The sequence below is a fragment of the Anabrus simplex genome, chromosome 14 (genome assembly GCF_040414725.1).
Source record: "Anabrus simplex isolate iqAnaSimp1 chromosome 14, ASM4041472v1, whole genome shotgun sequence".
Classification (NCBI taxonomy): domain Eukaryota; kingdom Metazoa; phylum Arthropoda; class Insecta; order Orthoptera; family Tettigoniidae; genus Anabrus; species Anabrus simplex.
The window spans coordinates 73,281,865-73,304,251 of record NC_090278.1 but is presented as its reverse complement, the minus strand read 5'-3'; the positions used below and the strand labels follow the sequence as shown (position 1 = coordinate 73,304,251).

The following is a 22,387-nucleotide window of genomic DNA, read 5'->3' as shown; positions in this document are numbered from 1 at the left end:
TTTGCAAATTCTCTAGATTTTTTAAAATTCAAAACTTTACTGGGTATTGGTAATGAACAGTTCCATATGATCATGCATAACTTCATAATTCTTATACTCATTCTTACATGATAGAGCACCATTTTCTTCCTCCAGCCAGTTTTTCCTGCCTCCATTATCATGCATGCTGAAGGTAATATTATGCAGAGCTACATTCGCTGCAGCATAACGAGAAATAATGTGCTACATGAAAACTTCATAATGTGAACACCCTTGGTGCATGTAGCCTGCAGCTTTTGCCTTAACTGCGGGGAGTAGAATTGCTGTTTGTAAACAGCTTATCTGAGGTTCCATGTGCAGAAGAAACCTGTGTTGTTGTAACTTCTGCTGCAGTTGTGCAGTATTCAGTGGTGCGTGGTATAAACATGTGCACAAAAAGTGGAATGAAGAACATATCATGGAGTTTTATTTCATATCAGCCCTTCACGTGGCCAAACGCACTCAAAATCAGGACGACCTGATCACATATAGCAGACTCAGAAAAGAATATAAAAACCTTCTAAAGAAGAAACGAGACGATTTCACAGAACTCGAGGCTAGAAGAATGGTGGAAGAAGCAAAAGAAAACCCCTACATTGCTCTAAAGCCACGACAGTCACAGACAATGGGGAAAATAGAGATGCCAATCTGGGAGGCTCACTTCACAAACATCCTAAACCAACAAAGTGTCAACGAAGCTCATGAAATAACAAGACAATACGATGACATCAGAAGATTTACAACAGAGGAAATTAGAAACACTATATCAACATTGAAAAACAAGAAGGCAGCAGGCCCGGATGGGATATTTAACGAGCACATCAAAACAGCCTCGGAAGTTTTAATCCCAGCAATCACGAACATGATGAACTTATGTCTGTATAAAGGACAAATCCCGGTGAGCTGGAAAACCTCGAAAATTAGAATGATATACAAGGGAAAAGGAGAACCACTTGACCCAAACTCGTACCGGGGTATCGCGCTAGAGAACAACTTTCTCAAAATTCTGACGAATCTTGTGAAGATAAGACTAACAGAGGAAATCGACAACAAGATCCCAGAGGAACAATTTGGATTCAGGAAAAACCGAAGCACCCTACATGCAGTCAAAAACCTCATAGACGACATCGAGGAGGATATAAGATTCCCAAAAGGAAAATTCCACGCAGTATTTGTCGATTTTACAAAAGCGTTCGACAATCTCAACAGGACCTTAACATGCGCCAAACTAGAACAGATGGTGGAACAAAACAAGGAACTAAGCGTCTTGATACACAACATCCTGAGTAAAAACACCATCATAATTTCAGACAACGTAACAACCTCGCAAGAAATTATACAGACAAACGGAGTGTTACAAGGAGACCCCCTTAGTCCCCTTCTGTTCAACGTAGCCACACATGACGTGGTCCAAGCAATAAGAACTTCCGCTCCGTCCCTCAAGATTTATATATACGCAGACGACATGGTGATAGGTTCTCACGATACTAACGAACTCCAGAAAGGAATAAATGCTCTAGGAACATGGGCTGAATACAACGGACTGCAAATAAACGCAGAAAAGACAGTACACATGGTCTTCAGGAAAGGAGGACGCCTATCTGCAAGGGACAAAATTTACCTCAAACATGAACCTCTACAAACTACGAACAGCTTCAAATATCTGGGCGTAACGGTCCAGACAACAGCACACTCATTCAGAATTCACACAACACAACGAGCAGCTGCCGCAACCAAAGCCATCTACGACATCATGCCATTAAGAAAACTTTCCATGGAAACAGCTATAGCCCTCTTTGATGCCAAAATCGTTCCTATTCTAACATACGGAATAGAGATAACATGGGAAAAGTTAAGCTATAAAGACCTAATACGAATGGAAAAAGTGAAAGCCAGATTCTTGAAAGCAGCCCTCGGAATTTCAAAGTACACCAAGTCAAGACTAGCGTACGAACTCGCGAAAGAAACATTTCTAATAGAGGACCTGAGATGGAAATTCAATCTGCCCTGTACAGAGAACTGGAAGAAACTGCGGTTAGAGAGGGAGAAGAAAAAGAAGGAGATATGGCCAGAGTTCTACTCTTCAGAGGCCATGATGAACAGAGCATGGACCGGCACAAACCAGGAGCTGAGACATTTTGTAAATTCCATGGCAGTCCATGGCTACCATCACAAAATCTGTAGGTCGAAGACATACCACGACCCGGACTCGATGTGCATATGTGAACTCTGTGATAAACATTGTGACCGATATCACGTACTGTCGTGTAAAAATCGTGTGAAATCAATCATAGAACTCTGTATTGATTAATTATCCTAATACTGCACAACTTGTGCGCAATAAAGTTTATATATTATTTCATTTTTTATCAGTAAAGTGCATTTATGGAGTGTCCTAAGTTCAGACTGTCGCCATTTAAATAAGAGACTATTAGCCATAGAAGAAATTGCAAAGCATGTATAAATAGTATTTATCTCTAATATATATCTGCAGAACAAATATGTGAAGTAGAAAAGCAAGGGTTACCAGTTACCTTAAAAGAATAAAACCTTATGTAGCACACCACCACCTGTTATTTTCCAAACTGTAAATGAATTACAAATAAATAAGAATATATTGTTTACCTGTTGCCAGCAAACTTGGTGTTATGGCCAAGCGTTGGGCAGATGCTGTAGCTTTTCATAGTGGTGTGTGTAGCAATTTTCGGTGTTAGCTTTTCTGATAAGAAGTCAAAGTCAGGAGTTTCCATTCTTGATAAATTTCTGTAGAATGGTTAGTCGTCTTGTAATAATCAAAGCAAATTTTCACATGAACACAACAGTTTCTCAAGTAGAAGCTGAGTGCCCCATGTGAGGTCTTCAACACACCAATTTTTTTTCATGGAGTACCCAACTTTCTTTTGTCCTTGATAAATGAACTACCTCAACTGGGTTGAAACGTAAAAGCTTGGTCTCTTAGTGTTCTTTCGATCCTCTCAAGCCACTTCTTATTCTAGGGAAAAAATGGGACTTTTTTCTTACTTTCTCTTTCCTTCTTTGAGTAGCCACCACTAGGCCAAATATGTCTGAATATCTGTGAGTGTAGACTTTGTGGTGAGAGGTTGATAATCTTTTTGTTTTGGCCTTTCACTTTGATTAGAGCTTAGCCATTTTATAACATCTTTACTGTTTTCTTGCTGACGTTACATCATATCTCCTGTCGACCCAAGCAATGAACACCTTTGCAAGGGTCATTTGGTTTACTGCAGCAGGAAAGGTGTGTGCCTCGCTCATGAGGGCTGTGTGATACTCATTGGCTAGTGATGACGTGATGTGCTTAATACTTAGTACCCATATTAACAAATCTTCTATTTGGGCATTATCAAGATTTTCGTACCAAGACCACGGGGTAAAAATGGGTTAGGTTTGTAAGAAACAAACCATAATGAGGGTTGGGAAATATGTGATATCATTAAAGAGTGCAATGATAATTTGAGACAAACAGATGGTTCTGCTCCCTGAACATATAACAAGGCTTGCTGCAAACTAGCTGTACAGTTAAACCCATCAAACTTCAGACTTTTTTAGCCACCTCATCATACTCTGGGATAATGCCATCCAAAATTAATAAGACATTTATTGCAGCCAACGGCCAATTGTGTAAAGCAATAATACAATGCCACAATAGTATAATATTAAATTACACAAACTAATGCTCGTCTGAACAAAATTCCTTCCGTGATTCTCGTCGAAGCCTGCAGTACAAAGCACGATATCGATCACAAGGGTTTCCTCAGCGATCACACATACAGTTCGGACCAGGCTGAGGAAACCGCTTCATTACACACAGTTTATAATGAAAGTCATGTACGGCGAACCTACTGACTAGGTGTCTTAGGTCATACTCTTTTCGCATCCATCCAAAATTAAGTGAAATAAGATGTTAGGAAATTTCATTGCAGCTAAGGAATTAAAAAAAAAACCAAGAGATTAAGTCTGTGACTGCATGACTTGGAGAATTTCTGTTGTGTGGAAACCAGAAAATCACTGCTGGGACTGTTTTTGTCGTCATCAATTATCATAACCACAAATATAAATGCGGCCAGTGACACAAAAGATGATTTCTTGTGTAATTTGTTACAACTCTGTAGTTGCAATATTCCTGAATTGTTGGTGCCATAGCATATGAATGTATTCAAATTGGTAATTACAGTTTGGATAGCTTGAATACATGGAGATTGTGTTGTAGAAAAGCTGCATTCCTTTCATGATTGTTCTTGCGATGGGGTAACACTAGTCTTTGTTACAGTGCAACAGCTGCTTTCGAGTATTAACCTAGCAGGATGTATAGCTATGTGGAGCGATCACTAATGCATGTGTGAAAGCCCTAGGCCCCCGTTTTCATTGAAGTAGTTAGATACATTCAGATGGGTACTCTTATTTTTTGGTCCTGGGTGTGACTAATGCAGGCCAGCAAACAAATTGGTTTTCCTTTATAAGGACCATTAAAATGTCACATATGTCAGTCGTATTGTTGTGTTGGTGGTGTTAGTTGTCTTAAGGAATAAAATACTGAGAGTAATCAGTCCTCCATAAGATTAATTGGAGGATGAAGTAGTAATCTCTCACCTCAAAGAATGAAAAAGGGCCAATGGGGCAGGAACATGTACCTTTAATGTGATTTTACTTTAAAATTTCCTTTAAGACACATTTATTGTATTGTCCAAGGTGGACTAATTATATATTTTTCTTTACAAGCAGGGGAAGGATATCATGGATTTATTATATGCATTATACCTCTTCCACCGACCGAGAAGGATGGCTTCAAAATTTGACTTTACCTTTGAGAGATCTGTGTAATTTTTCTGGGACTGAACTTTTATTGTTGCAATTGGTTTATAATATTGGCCTTTGTTGTACAGAGGTTTGGCTGCACAAATTGGTTTATCATATTAGCCTTTGTTGTACAGAGGTTTGGCTGCACAAAATTATTTAGAAGATATTTGCTTCAGAGTGTAGAGTTAGTGATCAGGTTTGAGGGACTTGTTAAATATGAGTTAAAAGGACTTCCATTGCCAGTTAAAACAGTTCTAGGTGAAGTAGCAAAAGCCTGCCTTGTTAATGTTGACATACATGAGTTCAGTTTGCTGTTAGGTAATTTTTGTGAACAAAAAGGGCCCTGGATCATCACATTGACCTACAACCATAACTATGAATAAGCAGGCTGTACTAGGAAAGAAAGTTTACACTGTCCTTACTCCATACAAAATATTTCATTAAACGTGAGTATTATAATAATAGTATAGAATTTCGCACAACATGCATGGAATAATTAGTTTTCACATAACTTTGTTAGAGAGGAACCGCGTCGATTACACCACAGTACGCGATATGTCACATGGCCGTCCGCATAGTTCACACAGACACTGTATATCCGGGATGTAGAACTTCTTCATGCTACACACTCGATGGTGAAACCCATGAACCGCAAAGTGGGTCACTACATGTCGCAGCTTGTAGCTTGAGTTAATTCAGTCAGTCGACATCATTGCTTCGGTCGCATAGAAATTGTCCCATATTTCCTTCCATTTCTCCTGCAGGTCGTGCAATAACTGTTGGTAGGCCTCAGTAGATGGCAGGTATAACTGCATGCGAAGTTCTTCAATGTAGTATTCCTGCCGAGTCAGGACATACACCAGGCGGGAAGGGGTGAATTTTGAAAGATTCATAGCCTTTTTCAAGTACCTTACCTTGATGCTTTTTAATAGTTTCAGGTCTTTCTTCATCAGGTGGTCCCATATGCATTCCAAAACGTATGTCAAGACTGGTGTCACTTTCAGCTTAAATAGGTCCATAGCCATTTTGAGCGGAAGTTTACTAATGTCACCATGGGTTTGGAATGTCAGACCCAGATACTTGAAGCTGTTCACTATTTGCAAGTTTATTCCTTCTAATTTGATTACTTGGTTTGTAGCTAGTCTTCCTCCCTTTCCGAAGGTCATCATGACCGTTTTCACTTTATTCATTCTTAGCTCATTCTCTTTAGACCATTTCAGTAATTTGTCGGAGGCTACTTGTAACTGCTCAATCGATTCCGAAGTTAGAACTGTGTCGTCTGCTTACATATAAATAGCAACGTTGTTCATGGTAACTATTTGTACTACATACAGAACAGCTATGTTGAACAGTAGGGGGGTTTAGAGGGGTCGCCCTGCATTATACCGTTTGTTTGTTCTAACACACTGGATACTGATCTGTTTTTGTCAATCTGGATCACGTTGTTCACAAGAATACTCCTTATAAGCATTGCTATGTAGTTTTGAGGTACAGTTAGGGATTCTAGCTTCTCTATTATAAGCTTTCTACTCACCAGGTCGAAGGCCTTGCAGTAGTCAATAAATATGGCATGTAATTTGCCACCTTTTAGTCTCGATCTCTTGATATCATTTTGTAGGCATTTTATGCCGTCGATTGTTGAACGACCCTTCCGGAAACCAAGTTGTTCCTCAGGTATTCTCCTATCCACTAAGTCTGATAGTCTTTTCATCAATAATCTTGTCAGTATTTTATGCCTGCACATTCCAAAGCAATGCCCCTATATGAGTTAGGGTCACCTGTGTCTCCTTTTCCCTTATATAACACCTTTAGTAATGAACATCTCCACTCGTCTGGCACGTTGCACTCTAGTAGGCAGTTATTAAGCAAGTGTATATTTGTGCTCTCTGTTATGTGTTTGTTGAAAATCTGGTCAGGGCCACATGCTTTCTTCTTCTTCAGTTGTTTCAATGCTGTTTCTACCTCCTTTGCAGTAAACAGTTCTACGTTTACATTGCTCTTGTGATCTTCAACTGATGCCGGTCGTGTTTCTTCCTTCTGTAGCACATCTTTGAAATGCTCTTCCGAGATCTCCATGGGTATATTCCTGGGGAATTGAGTATTAGAGAGATTCTGTATTCATTATTACTAAGGGTTCATCTTCTCTGTATGTAGAGAAGCTCACGAAGAGTTTGAAAATATCTAAGGATAAGCTTTAGAATTTGAGAACTTTTGCCCTAGGTGTAGGTCTACAGTTCCTCAGTTTGGTCCTCAAGCAGGGAAAAATGTCTGTGAACTTGTTGCATTATTTGTATAGTTACAGAATTTACAATTGATTCACTAAATTTGAACCATTTTTTCTAGAAATTTTGTTTCCACTGTGACAATAGCACAGGCAACATCACTTTAATCTTTGCAACAAGATTCTCATGCTGTAATGAAGTATATATCATCCAATTACTTGTCATTTCTTACTTTTCAAAGAAGTTAGTAGAATAAGACATGCTCTGCATCTGAATGACATTATCACATTGGAAGATTTAACTATGTGATAAGTAGGGATGAAATTTTGCCTATTTTATTCGTGTATATGGACACACAGGCTTTTAAAACATAAAACTGCTTTAGATTCTTTTTAGCAAGAATTTGTTTGTTTTATTTCAGGAGTCTGTGCTTGGAGTATAATTGATCATTGAATGTCTTTTGACTGTCTTTTAAAGAAGCCAATTCTCTACCAATGAATTATATTCTACCTAGTGTGGTCGACATAATTTTTTTTCTCGTTTCTCATCTCTTTACCTCCACCCCCCCTAACAATAAGGAGAATTCTCGGAAGTGTCCAGAAATAGCACTTTGTGAATTTACGTCAGGACAGACAAAGAACAATTTGACCTCGAAGTCTTCCACCTCTCCTACTTCGTAAGATGATATGCAAGAACCAGTCAATATCAAACCATGTTTTACTCATCCACATCCCCTAACTCCCTCTCACTGCAATTAGTTGGACACTTTGTCTTGTGATTCTGTTGAGGTCTACTTTGAAAAAAGTGTGTTATGTGATGCCTAAAGAAAGGTCTTTGTAGTCTTAGTGACTGAAAAATTGAATCACTAAACTGCTAAACTTCTGCCAAGCTTGAAGTAAGGAGGTCCGTTTTATCTTTTAGTGATTGAGGACTATGATCACATTTTGTTGTAGCAGTTATAGGCCTATTTATATATTGTGGCAGGTTGTTTTGTTGCATGCTGTATAATTTAGGTCATGGACTATGAGGATGCTGTATGTATAAAAGAAGCCAGGAAAGCCATGTCCTGCTCATACGTTCTTTCAGACTTGGTGTTCCTGAAGGCAACTTTAGCAAGCTGCCAGGAGCCAGCACTGAGTTGAGATAAGTTGCATGCCCCTTGTAGAATTCATTAGGATTGAGAAAGAATATAGGGGAAGTCTGAGCAAACTAGCTCATCATTAAAAGGTTTGATAGATCCTGCAATAAAATCCAGGGTGGAAAGAGTTAGTAAAAGTACCATTTTATATATGATGCAAGGTCCTCTTCATACAAAACATTCTTCATGACAACAGAACGCGATTGTTACCTGAAAACGTTGATAATTCCCTCCTTAATAATTCTGTTAAATTATAAGTATTTTGTTCATGCCTGCCTATTTTTACTGTTTTTAGTGCCTATAAATCTTGACTCTAGTGATAAGACAAGTTTTGCATTCAGCCGAAGTGTAGAATTTGCCTTTTCTTTTTGCACTCAACATAGCAAATTTTTTTATAAATCAATACTTTTTTACTAAAAAAAGTTTGCCCCACAAAAGGTAAATAGAAGTTATTGAATGTTTAAGAAACTATACTGAAATTCTGTTTTGGGACAGGCTTGAATCTTGGAGTTATGCCGGTCCATTGCCAATAACTCGTTTCTGAACCTAAAATGATGATGATGCTTGTTGTATAAAGGGGCCTAACATCTATGGTCATCGCCCCAAACCTAAAAGAGAATCCTTCATAAATTACATAATGGAAAGCCACTCTGTTATGGTTTTGCAGGTAGTGGTAGCTTACAATGGACTGTTCTGATGGGGTGTATCAAATTATTGGTGTCTTTGCAAGGAAAACCTCTTGCACCCAAGTGAAGAGTTACAGATAATATTGTTATACCTACATACATTGTAAGAGTAAGGTGTACTGTTAGAGGTAGTTTAGTTAGTCACCTACGTTAAGGTATATTGGTATAACTAGTTGGGTTAGCGTTGGCTTCTTGTCTTTTAATAAGGTTAGTTAATTAGTTGTAAGATACAGATCAGGAGAAATCAGTTATTTCTCCTAGTAAGAAACACTTTTAACCTCAAAATGTGGAAGAATGTAATAAGCATTATTAAGCACATTGATACTTCTACAGTACTGTACCAACGATGCAAAATTTATGATCGATATTCCGATTACCATCGATTTGTATTCAGGGCTGTCGCCCAGGTGGCATATTTCCTATCCATCTCTTCTTGTAAGAAGATGGAGGTAATCACATTATCGTCAAATTATTCGATTTCTAGGCTTGTGCTCTGTGTAGAAATGTCTTGGTAAAATTGTAACTAATACCCCACTCAGAATTTCTGTTGTGACCTTGATAAGAATTAATGTTGACTAAGGACACGGCTATCAGTCTTCTGGGTGTGTGCGTGTGTGTCAGCCAGCATTTATTGTTGATGCGCCGCGGCGTTATACAATTCCGTAAAGAAAGCTATTGATATTCTTCTCTGTGCTTGTTATTGTTTTGAAATAACGGAGCTACAAGGTTATGTTACTTGGTTTTATGAATTGAGAGAACGAAGAGCAATTGGTTGACTAGTCGGTGTCTTCGTCAGAGGCCACTGGTAAAGAAACTATAGAAATTGAGCTGAAAAATATAATTTTTTAGTGATGAAAATGGTGACATCCGCCCGAAAATTTATGTCCCTCGAGTGTAGTTACGCCTCCATAACGGAACAGTGAATAGTGTCGACATCTGGTGTTAGAATTCAAACGGTGCGAGTAAGCATAGTAATGATTAATGTTATATTCTGAGGGCTATATTCGATTGCATTGTGTGATTTGAGTATGTAAGTTACATTTCCTTAACATTCGAAAGTTATTTCTAGGTTTAGAGGTGTCCGTTTACATTAATTAGCGTAAGAATCGGGTGTAAAATATTGTAAAATTGCTCATCCCTACTCCGGGGCCACTGCCGGATGTACGTTATTTGCGGGAAATACGAGTTCGCGCCATACCCATTGGTCGTTCAGAGGCAGATGGCTGGACCACGCAAACTTGATTTGTGGCAACAGACTTGGGGGTTGCTTGTGCATGCTTGTGGCCAAATGCGGTGAATTATTCTCCATATTTGAACAAGAGGCTATGTAGGAAGTTCATGAAGCATCGCTATTTATCTGTAAGCTAAGAACTGTTTAATATTGAATGCTATCTTGTGATAATTATGATGTAAACGTAGCGGCTTGTACGCTAATCATACAAAACAAAAGACTGCACGTACGTTCTTTCCATGGCATCCTAGCATCTTTTTTGTGAACAAGTAGCGTTTTAAATATATTCCTAACGCTCGAAACTCAGATTCATGAATAACTGAGGTCATCTTAATTCGTGCTAACAGTAAGTAAGTTGATATGTGTAGTAGTTGAGGTAGATTTTAAGCAGCGAGGATACTCCCTACGAAAACCATTTCAGAATGCATCGACCTTAGATTGAGCATGATGCGCCGTAAATACTTGATGGCCAAGGCCAGGTGATGTGAAATTTAGTGTTCTATTTGGAAGTAAATATGTTGTTAAATTTACAGGTCATTATAGTGCATTTTTGGCTTCGAGTAATGAGGTCATTATTTTTCAGCATTTAAACTGATTCGGAAGTAAGGTTTAGATGAAGCATGGTGTGCGTGGAGTTTACCCCATTTAAGCGGGAATAGTTTATAGGTTGTATTTCTGCGTACTTCATGGTTTTATACTTATAGATTTTATTGCGATATGTTTATATATGCTTATTGTGGTGTCGCATTCTCCACATGTTCTCGTTAACAAAAGAATGCTGTCTTATATTTTCTAAGCCGACATTGCGTGAATCGTTAGCGAAAGCGTGATCAACTCAGCATTAAATTTCGAAGTTGTGTGTTCTTTATTGGTTTATAATGAGGTGGTATATTCAGAATGTATCGCTGTATAGCGTGAGTTGATGGTGGCATTTAAAGTGCGGCCATTTACTGCTAGAAGGAGCCGTATAGAAAGAATTGCTTCTTGGACAGTAGTTCGTTAAATATGCTGCTTGGTTTTGCCGGACACATGGACATTATACATTTAGTGATTTGGAAGTTGTTGCCTCCCAGTTTGTCTAAATTTCAAGGTATCTTTTGCGATATATGGTGGTGGTCTTGCAGTATGAAAAGTTTTATTTACTACTGTATGAATGCTCCCTACCAGAATGCTAGAGCTTCCTGTTGTTTTAATGATAAGTTGATACTGCATACGTATATGTGATTCGTGTGTTTCCAGTATTGTATGTAAACCTATTTTGAATCATTTCACATTTTCATTTTATCCGTTCACCTTTTGAAACGTTCGATCAGGGCCATTTTTTAGGTTATGCATTTAATAAAGGTACTTCAAATTCGATCGGTGGCTAATGATTGTGGCAATAAATTGAACTGTTTCGTATTAAGGAAAGATAGCGAATGAATAACTCCATGAGTTGTATATTATTATAACTACTTTGATTGTTGCTGGAGTAATTGGTGATCTGGTGTAGGTTTAATTCTTGGATTTGTTGGAACCTTGTGGGCTAAATTCTTGCATGGGTGGTGTATTAAGTGTCCTTTTTTTGCCAGTACACAAGGCAAAGTTTGCTTCATTAGTCATCAAATATGTCAAATTTTTTGGGTAGGGGATTAAGGATGGTTTGATTGAGCAGCCATTTTGGAAATTCAGACTAGTAGAATTGAATTATTTTAGATGTACAGTAGCTTGAATGGTGTTAGGAAAACTGCCTGTTGTACTAATTGTAGAGTGGACTGATTCTCAGCAGCATTTTATGTGGGAGAATGTTTCTGATTGTTCAACAGATTGGATCTTTTTATCATTCTACTCTTCCCACAGTCTTTCCTCTTTTACTGTACAGGGCCTCTTTATTTTGTTTTGCATCTTTCAGCATATCCCAGCACCACAGGGTATTACAGAGAACACTTGCTTAATGATCAGGATTTTTTATTTTCAGTTAGTGGTGGTATTGCTATCTTGCAACAATATAAAGGCTTTTCCTCGATTTCATGATTGATTCTAGAATGTAAAATTGACTTAGGGAAAATCTAGTTTTTTTTTTATATCTGAGAGCTTGGTTTAATGTAATTTCAGGTTAATGAATGTTTCATGTAACATGTTAAGAGATATAACTAAAAGGTTATTTTGTTTTTCAAGAGGAATGTTACTGTCATTAAGTGCAAGTCCTGGCATAATTATTAGCCTTCAGTTCTTTTCTATGTTTCTTGCACTGCCGTCTCAATCCTATATATTGCCTGCTCTATGCTATACGGTTAACATGCTGTTCAGCGTGAGCTCTTAGTGTCAAATCTTCGCTAGGGGCGCCAGCTAACGCACCCAGTTTATCTCTGTACCCACGTTGTTGCAGCAATTTCATCTGATTTGTCTCGTGTTTGTAGCCTGAATTTTAGAGATGGAGATAAAACTAAAAGAAAACTATATTGAAGTCAGAGAGTGTGCCTAGTTGGTTTTCGAATCATCCCCATTACCTTCAAACCAAAATAAGTAACCCACAAAAGATCAGGCAGCGACAAGATATTTCTTCGGAATATCTGAAGGTGGACACAATAATTTTAATCTTGAAAGTGTTTTACTTATTGTATCTTCAATATGGACCAAAATGGGATCAGTTACTTGTAACAAATCTATGATGAAACAAGTTCTTCAACTGCAGGAAATGACAACCTGTGTGACTCATCCATGTGATCCCAATCGTAAACTTCTTTTCAGTTTTGCCTATTGCCATTTCATAAAAAAATGTGAGATCCCAGTTCCTAGACGGAGAATGACAGCAATGGCATCATCACCTCCAAATATGTGAAAGAAGTTTATCGCCTTCAGAGAGACTTGACATTCAAGCCTGTTTGGTATTACGAAAATACACATCGAACAGAGGAATTTGAAACAGATGAATAGTCTACTGTACAAATATTTTCCCAGTGGTTTCTGCTGATATTTGCTTCAGGAAATAAAACCACGCCCGTTTATAAACCCAAGTTTAGACTTCTCAGATGCAGAACTGGCGGTGCTCTTCATAGAATCAATTTACAATTTTTTCACATTCCACGACTTCATTGACAAAACTCAGCACATTCGGAAAATGAATCCAGATTGTGAGTGTTGCTATTCACCAGAAAATAAAATACCACAATTGTTGACTAATGAGACGGCAGGTGCTGTGAAATCTATAGCAGAATGTGTTCTGTCTCTTGCAAAATGGGTTATTTTATGTTCTCACTAGATGACTCTGGAGGCGTTCGATTTAGTACAGTGAGATTCAGTGGTGGATATAATAGCTGATGGACGCGCTCACTGCAGTATGTGCTAAGAAACGTATCCAGAAATCTGGTCATGAACAAAGGGTTAGCAAAATAGTGATAGAACAATTTGTGAGTCAACTGCTGGTAAATAACAGTAAGAAAAGAACTGAAAAGGTGCTCCACTAATCGTGTTGAGAAAATTCTGAAATTTGTATGTACCATCCAGCAGTGAGATGAGCCTAATGTATCTACTGTAACTGGTAAGATTTTATATATTTTACACTTTATCTTAAGCCAATCTTAAATGTGAAATGTTAAGTTTCTGAATGTGCGTTATCTTCTCAATTACTAACATCTTAAGGGTTATTTTTCATTTTATATACAGGTTACGATCTCATTTAACTAACGTGTGCTCTGGGTGCGGTAAGTGCTGCCATCTGCATTGTCGTTATAATTCTCGCGGCATAGAGCAGGCAGTATATAGAGATTGAGATGGCGGTGGATTCTTGATAGTATGAGGAAGCTGCTGTTGTATAGATTCAACATTTCAATGCAAGTTGTGGCTGTTCTTGTTTTCTAAGTCTTTTCTCACATTTCAAGTAATAGATCATTTTTTCTTGTACAGTCAATTTATTATTGGGCTATAATATTAGCAGATTGTCAAATGCATGATTTGTTTCCCAAGGTCCCTTTTTCTATGTTATGGCGAATTGAGTGCGTCTGAACTTGTTAGCTTTGCAAGAGACTATCCTCATTTTTCCGTATTGAAAGCCTTATTCTGCTTCTTTTATGACCACATATGATCACTTTAGTCAGTCCATCGTTCAGGTCTCTTTGAAGGGATTGTTTGGGCTTTGCGGTCCTCCCAGTACTTCTTCAGACGCTCTGATCTTCGTGCCCTTTTCTCAGTTGAAAATATGCGTGGTGTTGGTTTGTTTTGTGTAAGGGTAAAGTGGAGGTTTGTATTCTTGAGTTTTGTATTCAATTTTATCTTATTTGTGGTGTCTTCTGTTGTAAGGCCTATTTCCTTCAGATCCTCAGATCCATTTATATCCTGTTGTATTTTTTGAGACAAGATTGTGTTGTACTAGTTGTTTCAGAAGTCTCGAATCCTGCATCCTCATGATATGTCCAAAGAATCCCAGTCTCCTCTTATGCATAGTATCTGTAATGGGTTCTAGCTCTTTGTACACAAATTTGTTAGGTATTAACTGCCACTGTCCATCTTTCTGGTATTTTTTGTTGATGCAGGTTCTTCCAATTCTTTCAATTTTCTGAAGTCTGCAGTCTTTGATAGTTTATTCAGGTAAAAGAGTGTTTCTGCTGCATGTGTAGCTTCCGGTTTTATAACTGTGTTGTGTTTTATTTTTGTATTTATTGATAGACATTTCTTTCTGTAGATATCCCATGTTAATTTTTGTGTTTTAGCTAATCTATTTGTTCTTATTTGGATTGAGATTTTTTCATTTAGATTATGTGTTATTACTTCTCCAAGTTACTATATTGATTTTATTACCATTTATGGTAACTTTTAGCTGTGTTGGTTTTTGGGGCATAATTTGTTTTTTTTCAAATGATATTTTGAGGCCAATTTTATTTGCAATATTTTGAAGTTCTGATATCTGGGTTTTTGCTTCTTTTATGTCCACTGCTAGTAATGCTAAATTGTTAGCAAAACCCAGGCAATTCGTTTTGATTTTTCGGCCAGTCTTTATTTTGGGGGGACATTTCCTAAACCATTCCCTCATTACCATTTCTAGAACACAGTTAAATAATAGTGGGGAGTCTATTAAAGAAGAAACAATAAAACTTTTGTATCCACCTATTCAATGTGTTCAACACATTTAATGTATTGAATAGGTGGATGCAAAAGTTTTGTTGTTTCTTCGTATTAGCTTTGTCGACAAATCTTTGTCCACCAAATCTCTTAACGAGTTCATAGTATTGTTTCTGGCGTTCGTCTATAGGTTCTTTTCCACTGTTCATTATAGTTTTGTCTGTGAACAACATAATTTACAATCAGGATTCCAAAGATTTAAATGTTTCTGATCGTATCTTCTTTTGCATTTGTTATAAACCCCACTTAATGTCTTCTAAACAGATCTTGATCTCCTTTGAATTGAGTATGTGTAATAGTTGGACAGATGTGATCATAGAATTTCTGCATAAGTAAACTTTTCTGTTGTGTACAGCTCTGGAGTTTTTAACATGAGTAAGACCATGTATTTTATGTCCTTTTGTTGTATCACTTTATCAAAATATGCCTTCGATGGAGAACTATGCTATTTTGTCATACATTAACTTTGTTAGTGCCACGCCCGTTTATACATTACTGTATGTATACTAAGGCCACTTTTGTAAAGCTGAAGAACCAAAATCCTCCCCATTCTAAAGCCATGTGTTTGAACAACATGTCAATTTGTTCTGACAGGTTGGCTGTATTTATATAGGACATTGTTGAGTGAAACCAGGTTTAAGAAAATTTCAGGATTTCAGCCCAGAGTAGCATCATGACCCAAGTCGCCGGCATAGTCCAAACTTCTTACTGCGTTTACAGCCAACTGTATTCCTCATTTTATTCCTTTCAGGAAATGATCCGTGCATACTACGCACAACAAACGTGTAGCCCATGCAACTGCTTTGAACCAAGAACTTATTCGCAGTGTATTCTTTTAACTACCCAAAAAACCCACGCACGCCTCACAAGCGTGGATACCCACTCAGTAATATTAACCCCATAACTGGGTTTGACGCCTAAACGCGGCAACAGCTGTCGCAGTTTTCTTACATAGGGTTAGCAGCCTATAGGCGTCTGCCTATTCTTAATCACTTCTGCCATTCACTATCGTAATTTAAAACTAATTCCGATCATATTAGATGTGATTAGTGATGTCCTACTCATTTTTATCCGGTCTCATACCAGTCGGGTAGTTCGCGCCTAGGCGGCAGTCCGACAGCTGTCTCGAGTTGCCTCGTGCGGTCCGCGCCAAATTCTTCGTAAAGAATTTATTTGTGCATATGTACATTGAAATTACTAAATTTGCGAGTTGTTGCTACAATGCAGTTGCTCTGTGAACTCCATTGTCTATGTTCTGATAAGTTTTTGTAAAGTGGTCTGTATCGTAGTAAACTGTTCTGAGTGACGTGAACATGGCTTGGTTAGAAAAGACGAATTATCTGAGAACCCACCAACCGGAAGTAGGAATCGCTCAAGAAAACATGTTGTGTGCCTGTCAAACCAGAGGCGACGGGAAATTGTCTACTGCTGTAAGGAATGTGACGTGGCACTTTGTGCTTGCCCAATGCCCATGCCTCCGTATTTACCACATTGTGCGCAATTTCTGAATGGCTTATAAACCAGAAAGTATGTACAACCCAATGATGCGTATCTGAAAACTTGAAAAATATCATAACGAAAGGAACACTTTTTATATTCACTTTTGTATGAACACACTGCGTGTATGTGTGTATTTACGGGTTTACAAGAAGAACGGTAGTAAGATAATGCTATTGAATTTCTAGTATATCACTAATAAATCAAGTAAAATTTATTTTTCTGTTGAGTATTTACAGTAGATCTGCCGCACGCTACTGTACCCATTCCAAAAGTGCACGTTGCGTTGAATAATTACCCACTGGCTGGTTGACATTAGAAAACTATTCCCCAGTTAATGGGTTAAGAGGCACTCGGTTACAATTCAGGGACACAGTTAAACTTAGGGATGATAATGGATAAAAACCTTAGTTGGAACGATCATGTAACAGGTATTTCAGAGTGTTTTATTCCTTACATTCCCTTAAGAAACTCGGAGATTTACTGCCCCAAAATGTAAGTAAGCTGCTTAACCAAAGTATGGTAATGCCAATATTCGACTACTGTGACGTAGTATACAGTAACCTGAACGCCTCACTTTCCATCAAGCTCCAAAAAGCACACAGCGCATGTGTTAGATTCCTTTAATATATACCAAGGTTCAACCATATTTCTCCCGCATTTGATACTTTCATGGCTACGCTTAAGAGAGGGACAAAATTTACACACTGTTTCCCTGTTACATCGACATCGTATACTGAACCTTAACGCTCCTGAGTACCTTGCCACTCAATTCCATTACATAGTATCACCTACTAGTATTCCTACCAGATCATCATCCACCTCAGTACTAAGCATTCCCATTCACAGCTCAACTGGCTACAGTAGATCATTTATAATCGCCACCAGCTGAATTTGGAATTCCCAACCTGCTGAAATTAGGAACGTGTCAAACCACCTCTGCTTTAAGAAACTTTGTCAAACCTGGTTAATAGATAATAGTAATAATAATTATTCATAACATAGTAGGGTTAGATCATAGCTAAGCTATTAGGTTAATTAAAACATTTGATACCTTAAGATATTAAATTGTAGATAATTTAGTGTATATTTAACTTTTCATGTAGGTGTATGTGTGGTCGGACAGAATAGCAGGCTTCATAGCCTGAGTCCCGCCATATAAAACAAGACAATAAATAATAATTCTATCGTAAATTCTCACATAGCCCGAGTGTCTTCAATAACCTCGTCATTAGCTGTTAATTAGTTACCGCTATTCTCGTATACCCTCAGTATGGAAAACTTTTTTCCCCGTTGGTATTTTGTTACATGCCTTATCTAGATATTATCATTTTCCAGCTCCAGTTCACGTTCTAAATCTATGAAACACCTAAGTCTACTCCTCTCATGGCATTTCACATACTGAAAACCTGCTCTTGCCAGTCCCTCTGTTTGAAACTACCCCGAGTTTCATCCAACTTAGTCTTAACCATTGATTACACCCTCCCTTCCAAAATGCCAGTGAACAAGTTTTCATGGTAAACTGATCAAAGAAATACCCTGATAGTTATAGCAATTCTTCTCATTCTCTTTTGTGTTAAGATGGTCTCCAAACAGTGTTAGATATCCATGTAGCCAGTTCTGATCTTGTCAGTGCAACTTGAAAAGCTGCTTCTTATGTACATCTGTACCATGTTTGAATGTCTTTTAGCCATGAACTTCTCCATCTCCCAACGGACGTTTTCACTAGTACCATTCTTTTAAGAATTAGCTGCTGTCACCTCGACATCGTTTCATTCTTCTTGAGGTTATTTATTGAAATTCTTTGACCTCATTGAGGTCGATTGATATCCCTGGAGTTTCTAGAGCAAATTTTTGTGCACAAAGGAAGCCGTTCTATTATCTCCATGGAAAAAATACGAGATATGTAGCCGTGTATCGTCACGGTTACCTGCGGGCTGTCAGCTGTGTTTACATTGAGTAGTGCTGCACACGTGTTGTACTAGGTGTGTTTATCTGTGAATGTGAATTCTCTCAGTTGAATTTACGATATAAAAGCGGGAAATATGAATGAAGAAGAAATACGCATGCTCGATTATTTAGATAGCAGTTACGATGATTATTTCTTTGTGTTAGACGAAGAGTTGAGAGAACTGTCAAGTGAAGATGAAGGTGTAGTGAACTCCAGTATTGCAAATGAAACATCGACTGGCCGTCTGCGTAAAAAAAGAACGAAATGATCCCGGACCATCATATGCTGTTTCTGAAGATTCAGAAGAGGAATTTCCAGTGACTGCTATAAAAGCAAGAAGGCGCGCGAAAGTAATGGTCTGAGGCGGAGGAGGGGATACGGCACACGGCAATGACGACGCTTCTCAGGTCAGTGTTGATAATTTGAGTAACAGTGATGCTGTAAATAATGCCGCACAAAAAAAATGGAAATGAAAAAGACAGTTGTGTTTACTGGAATGTAACACTTAATGATAATTAGCCTCCTGGACTAAGTTATTTATCAGGTCGGAACACTAGAAGATCGCAGGTGCCTTCTACCTGCATCACTCCACATTAGTTTTTGTTATTTTCACTTCTGCACTGATGAAAATTAGTATGCAAACCAATTCCTATGCAATAGAATATACGGTAATAATAACAATATTGTTTTAGTTACTAATAAAAGTTCGGAGTTAAATCTGACTAGGTAAAAATGTGCAAAATTAATTTTGACCAGTTTGTTGGAACATGTGACAGAATATTGGACTGAAAAGGGGTAAAGATTGCTCTAGAAGGAATGTTAAGCTAAACAGGTGACAGTACACAACCTTGACACCTTTTCTGATCAAAGCTGTTTCTGAAGTTCATTGATTGGTTTTGACATTGCAGTCTGATTCCAGTACAGGTTACTGAATATGCGTAGATCATTACGGTCAGTACCAGTTGATCTAAGAATCTCCATCAGCTTTTCATGTTTGAAAAAATTAAATGATTTTTTTGTAATCTGTGAAGCAAGCAGACATTTGTATCCTGCCATCTATCCATTATAACATTTAAGGAGAAGAGTGCCTTCCATGTACCCCCACCATTTTGGAAACCAATCTAATTCTGTTCCATGTGAGATTCCCTTTTAGATAGGTCCAGCTACTGCTTTTCTCCAATCGAAACACGTTAACATTTCATGCTAATCTTATTACTTTACCTAACAATTTCCTCCCTGCTGTCCCACTATATTCCAACATTTCTTCATTTTTCCCCTGCTTTGTCAATGTGGTTTTTTTACCCACTTAAATGAGCATAACTTCACTACCAGTTCCTTCGTTTGATGTTGAAGATTTTCAAAGTATTCCTTCTGTCCAGTGATTTCCCTGGAATCTACTAGGAATTCACCTGATTCACCCTAAACACAGCTCATATCCTTTTCCATCCATTCCTTAAGATTCTTTGTTACTGCCCAGAAAGGTTTCCCTGCCATTTGATCAAGCTTTTTCAGTTTATCGAAATCTTTCCAGGACTTACTCTTGTATTTTTGTTTCTTTCATCTACGTATGATTCCCTATTGGTATCAATTCTTCATTGAGTAATTTTTTATACACTTTCTTACTGCATGTACAAGCTTTTCTCTGACTTTATTAATGCCCTAAGATGTTTGACCTTTCCCACTTCTTTGCAGGGCTGTTCCTAGGTATTCTCTTGCTGTTTCCACTACGGCATCTCTATATGTCCACCCATCATCTTTCTGTATCTTAAAACCTACAGACTTGTTATTCGTAGGAACTTTTCACTGTCGTATCAATGTGCTTGTACCATTTTCCCATCCTGGAGATTTTTTACCCTTATTTGTGTAGACAGATCATGCGTTCTCTCTCCTAGGCCTGACAATACTGGAAAAACAGGATTGAGGGAGTTCTTAAAAAGTAACTTACGATCGGTGGAAAATGCTAAATAAAAATATGAACAGACTGTAGGATGGGTTTAAAGCAATCTTTTTATTTATTTGTATCAGAAGCAATACATATAAATTATTAGTTAAGAATGCAAAATAATTAAATAGGAGTGTGAAAACAGGTACGCACTCCTTAAAGGTGGTAAGGAATTATGAAGACCCACTATAACTGAGATGCAAAGAGACTAAAGAAGGTGCAGCTTGAAAAGAAATAGAAATGGCTGTGGAAGTAAGGAGAAATTGAAGGGACTTATTAGGAAATTGAATGTAGCAAAGAACTCAGCTAAAGATAATATGATGGTAAGCATAATTGGCAATCATATAAATTTTAGTCAAAAATGGAATGGTATGTATAGGTACTTAAAGGCAGGAACAAGTTCCAAGAAGGACATTCCAGAAATCATAAATGAACAAGTGGAATCTGTATGTGAGGAACTTCAGAAGGCCAGAAGTATTGTCATCAGCGTGTCAAGATCGTTAGTGATGAAGATAAGAGGTGGTGATTAATGAAGTACTGAAATTTATCTGTGATAACAATGACATTCGAAATACTGAGAAACATTGCAGTAACATTTGTTCCTAATAGTTTAAATATTCTGCAATTGTGTTGTATTTTATTTTATTAAATTTTGAATTACATTTTTATAGTTCAACTTAAATTTTCAAACAGCAGACATTAGCGCATGTTTCCTGAATATTTGTAGTAAATGACAATGTTTATTTCAACTAAAATAAACTCCTGAATACAATACTCAGTGAATCACTAAAAAGTGTCCAGAATTAGTCACTGCTGTAGCTGCCTCTTTCAGAATATTTCATTTCAACTTTCCCATGTGGTCATAATGTGTTTTGCGGCCAGGTGAAGACAAGAAAACCCTTCGTCAAAATAAAATCTGAAATTCTTGTGTTCAAGAAACTCATGAATTGCTCATATAATAAGGTAGAAAAACTCTTTAGACCAGTTCATTATAAAATAGTCACAATGGATACCTTCTTGAGCTGGGGGTAAGTTTCCAGCGCGTATCAACAGCAGAGAACTCCAATTTAAAGTTAAAAACTTCATGATTGTTCCGTATTGAATATAGAAATAAGAAGATGTACAATATTATAGGGAAGGATCCACCTTTCAATACTCCGTAGTAAAAAGTAGTTACAACCTGTTTATTGGGATCGGTTTCAACACATTTCAAGTGTCATCATCAGCCAATTAGCGAAGATCTTAAAACAACTAATATATTGAACACAGGCAAAATATTAACATTGTATCATATTGTAGCAATTCAGTTAATGTTCAAAACACAATAATCACAGTCAAGAGAGTAAACAGAACATCACTATCTTGCGCCGAAAACAAATATATTTGAAGTTCATAAGCAGATTAAGTATGCACTTATGTAAAGTCGTTGCTAGGCAGGTCTTGTAGGCATTTGTTTCTCTGGCCGAAGAGTAAAAGGTGACGTGAATGAAGTCTTAGGAAAACAGTGTAGGATTTAATTTCGTCAAAATCAAAGTGGATATATAGGTTTTAAAATAATTTAAAACGTTAAAAAAGAATAAAGCCAAATAAAAATATATTTAAAAATGGGAAGAAATAATGAAAGAAATACGAGGTTCAACTCGAAACAACTTGCCGTAGTAATTGATACAATCAGCCATTTCAATCATTAAAATGATGTGGCCTCTTTAAGTCGTGGGTATAGGTAGGCCTTCAACAGTCTTCTCCAAGTAGAACGGTCTTGGGCAGATCTCATCCAAGTGGTACCAGCG

General features: G+C 37.6%; 1 protein-coding gene across 8 annotated transcripts in view; it reads left to right on the top strand.

Annotated features, from left to right (window-relative positions):
• The first annotated feature begins 9,721 nt into the window (after positions 1–9,721).
• LOC136885513 (transcription factor E2F3) overlaps positions 9,722–22,387 on the top strand; it is a 199,552-nt gene continuing 186,886 nt past the window's right edge. For 2 of the 8 annotated variants that reach the window (XM_067158107.2, XM_068230244.1), the window contains exon 1: positions 10,100–10,238. The gene's annotated coding sequence lies outside the window, so the exon portion shown is untranslated. The other 6 variants (XM_067158111.2, XM_067158113.2, XM_067158114.2 and 3 more) reach the window with 6 other exon arrangements.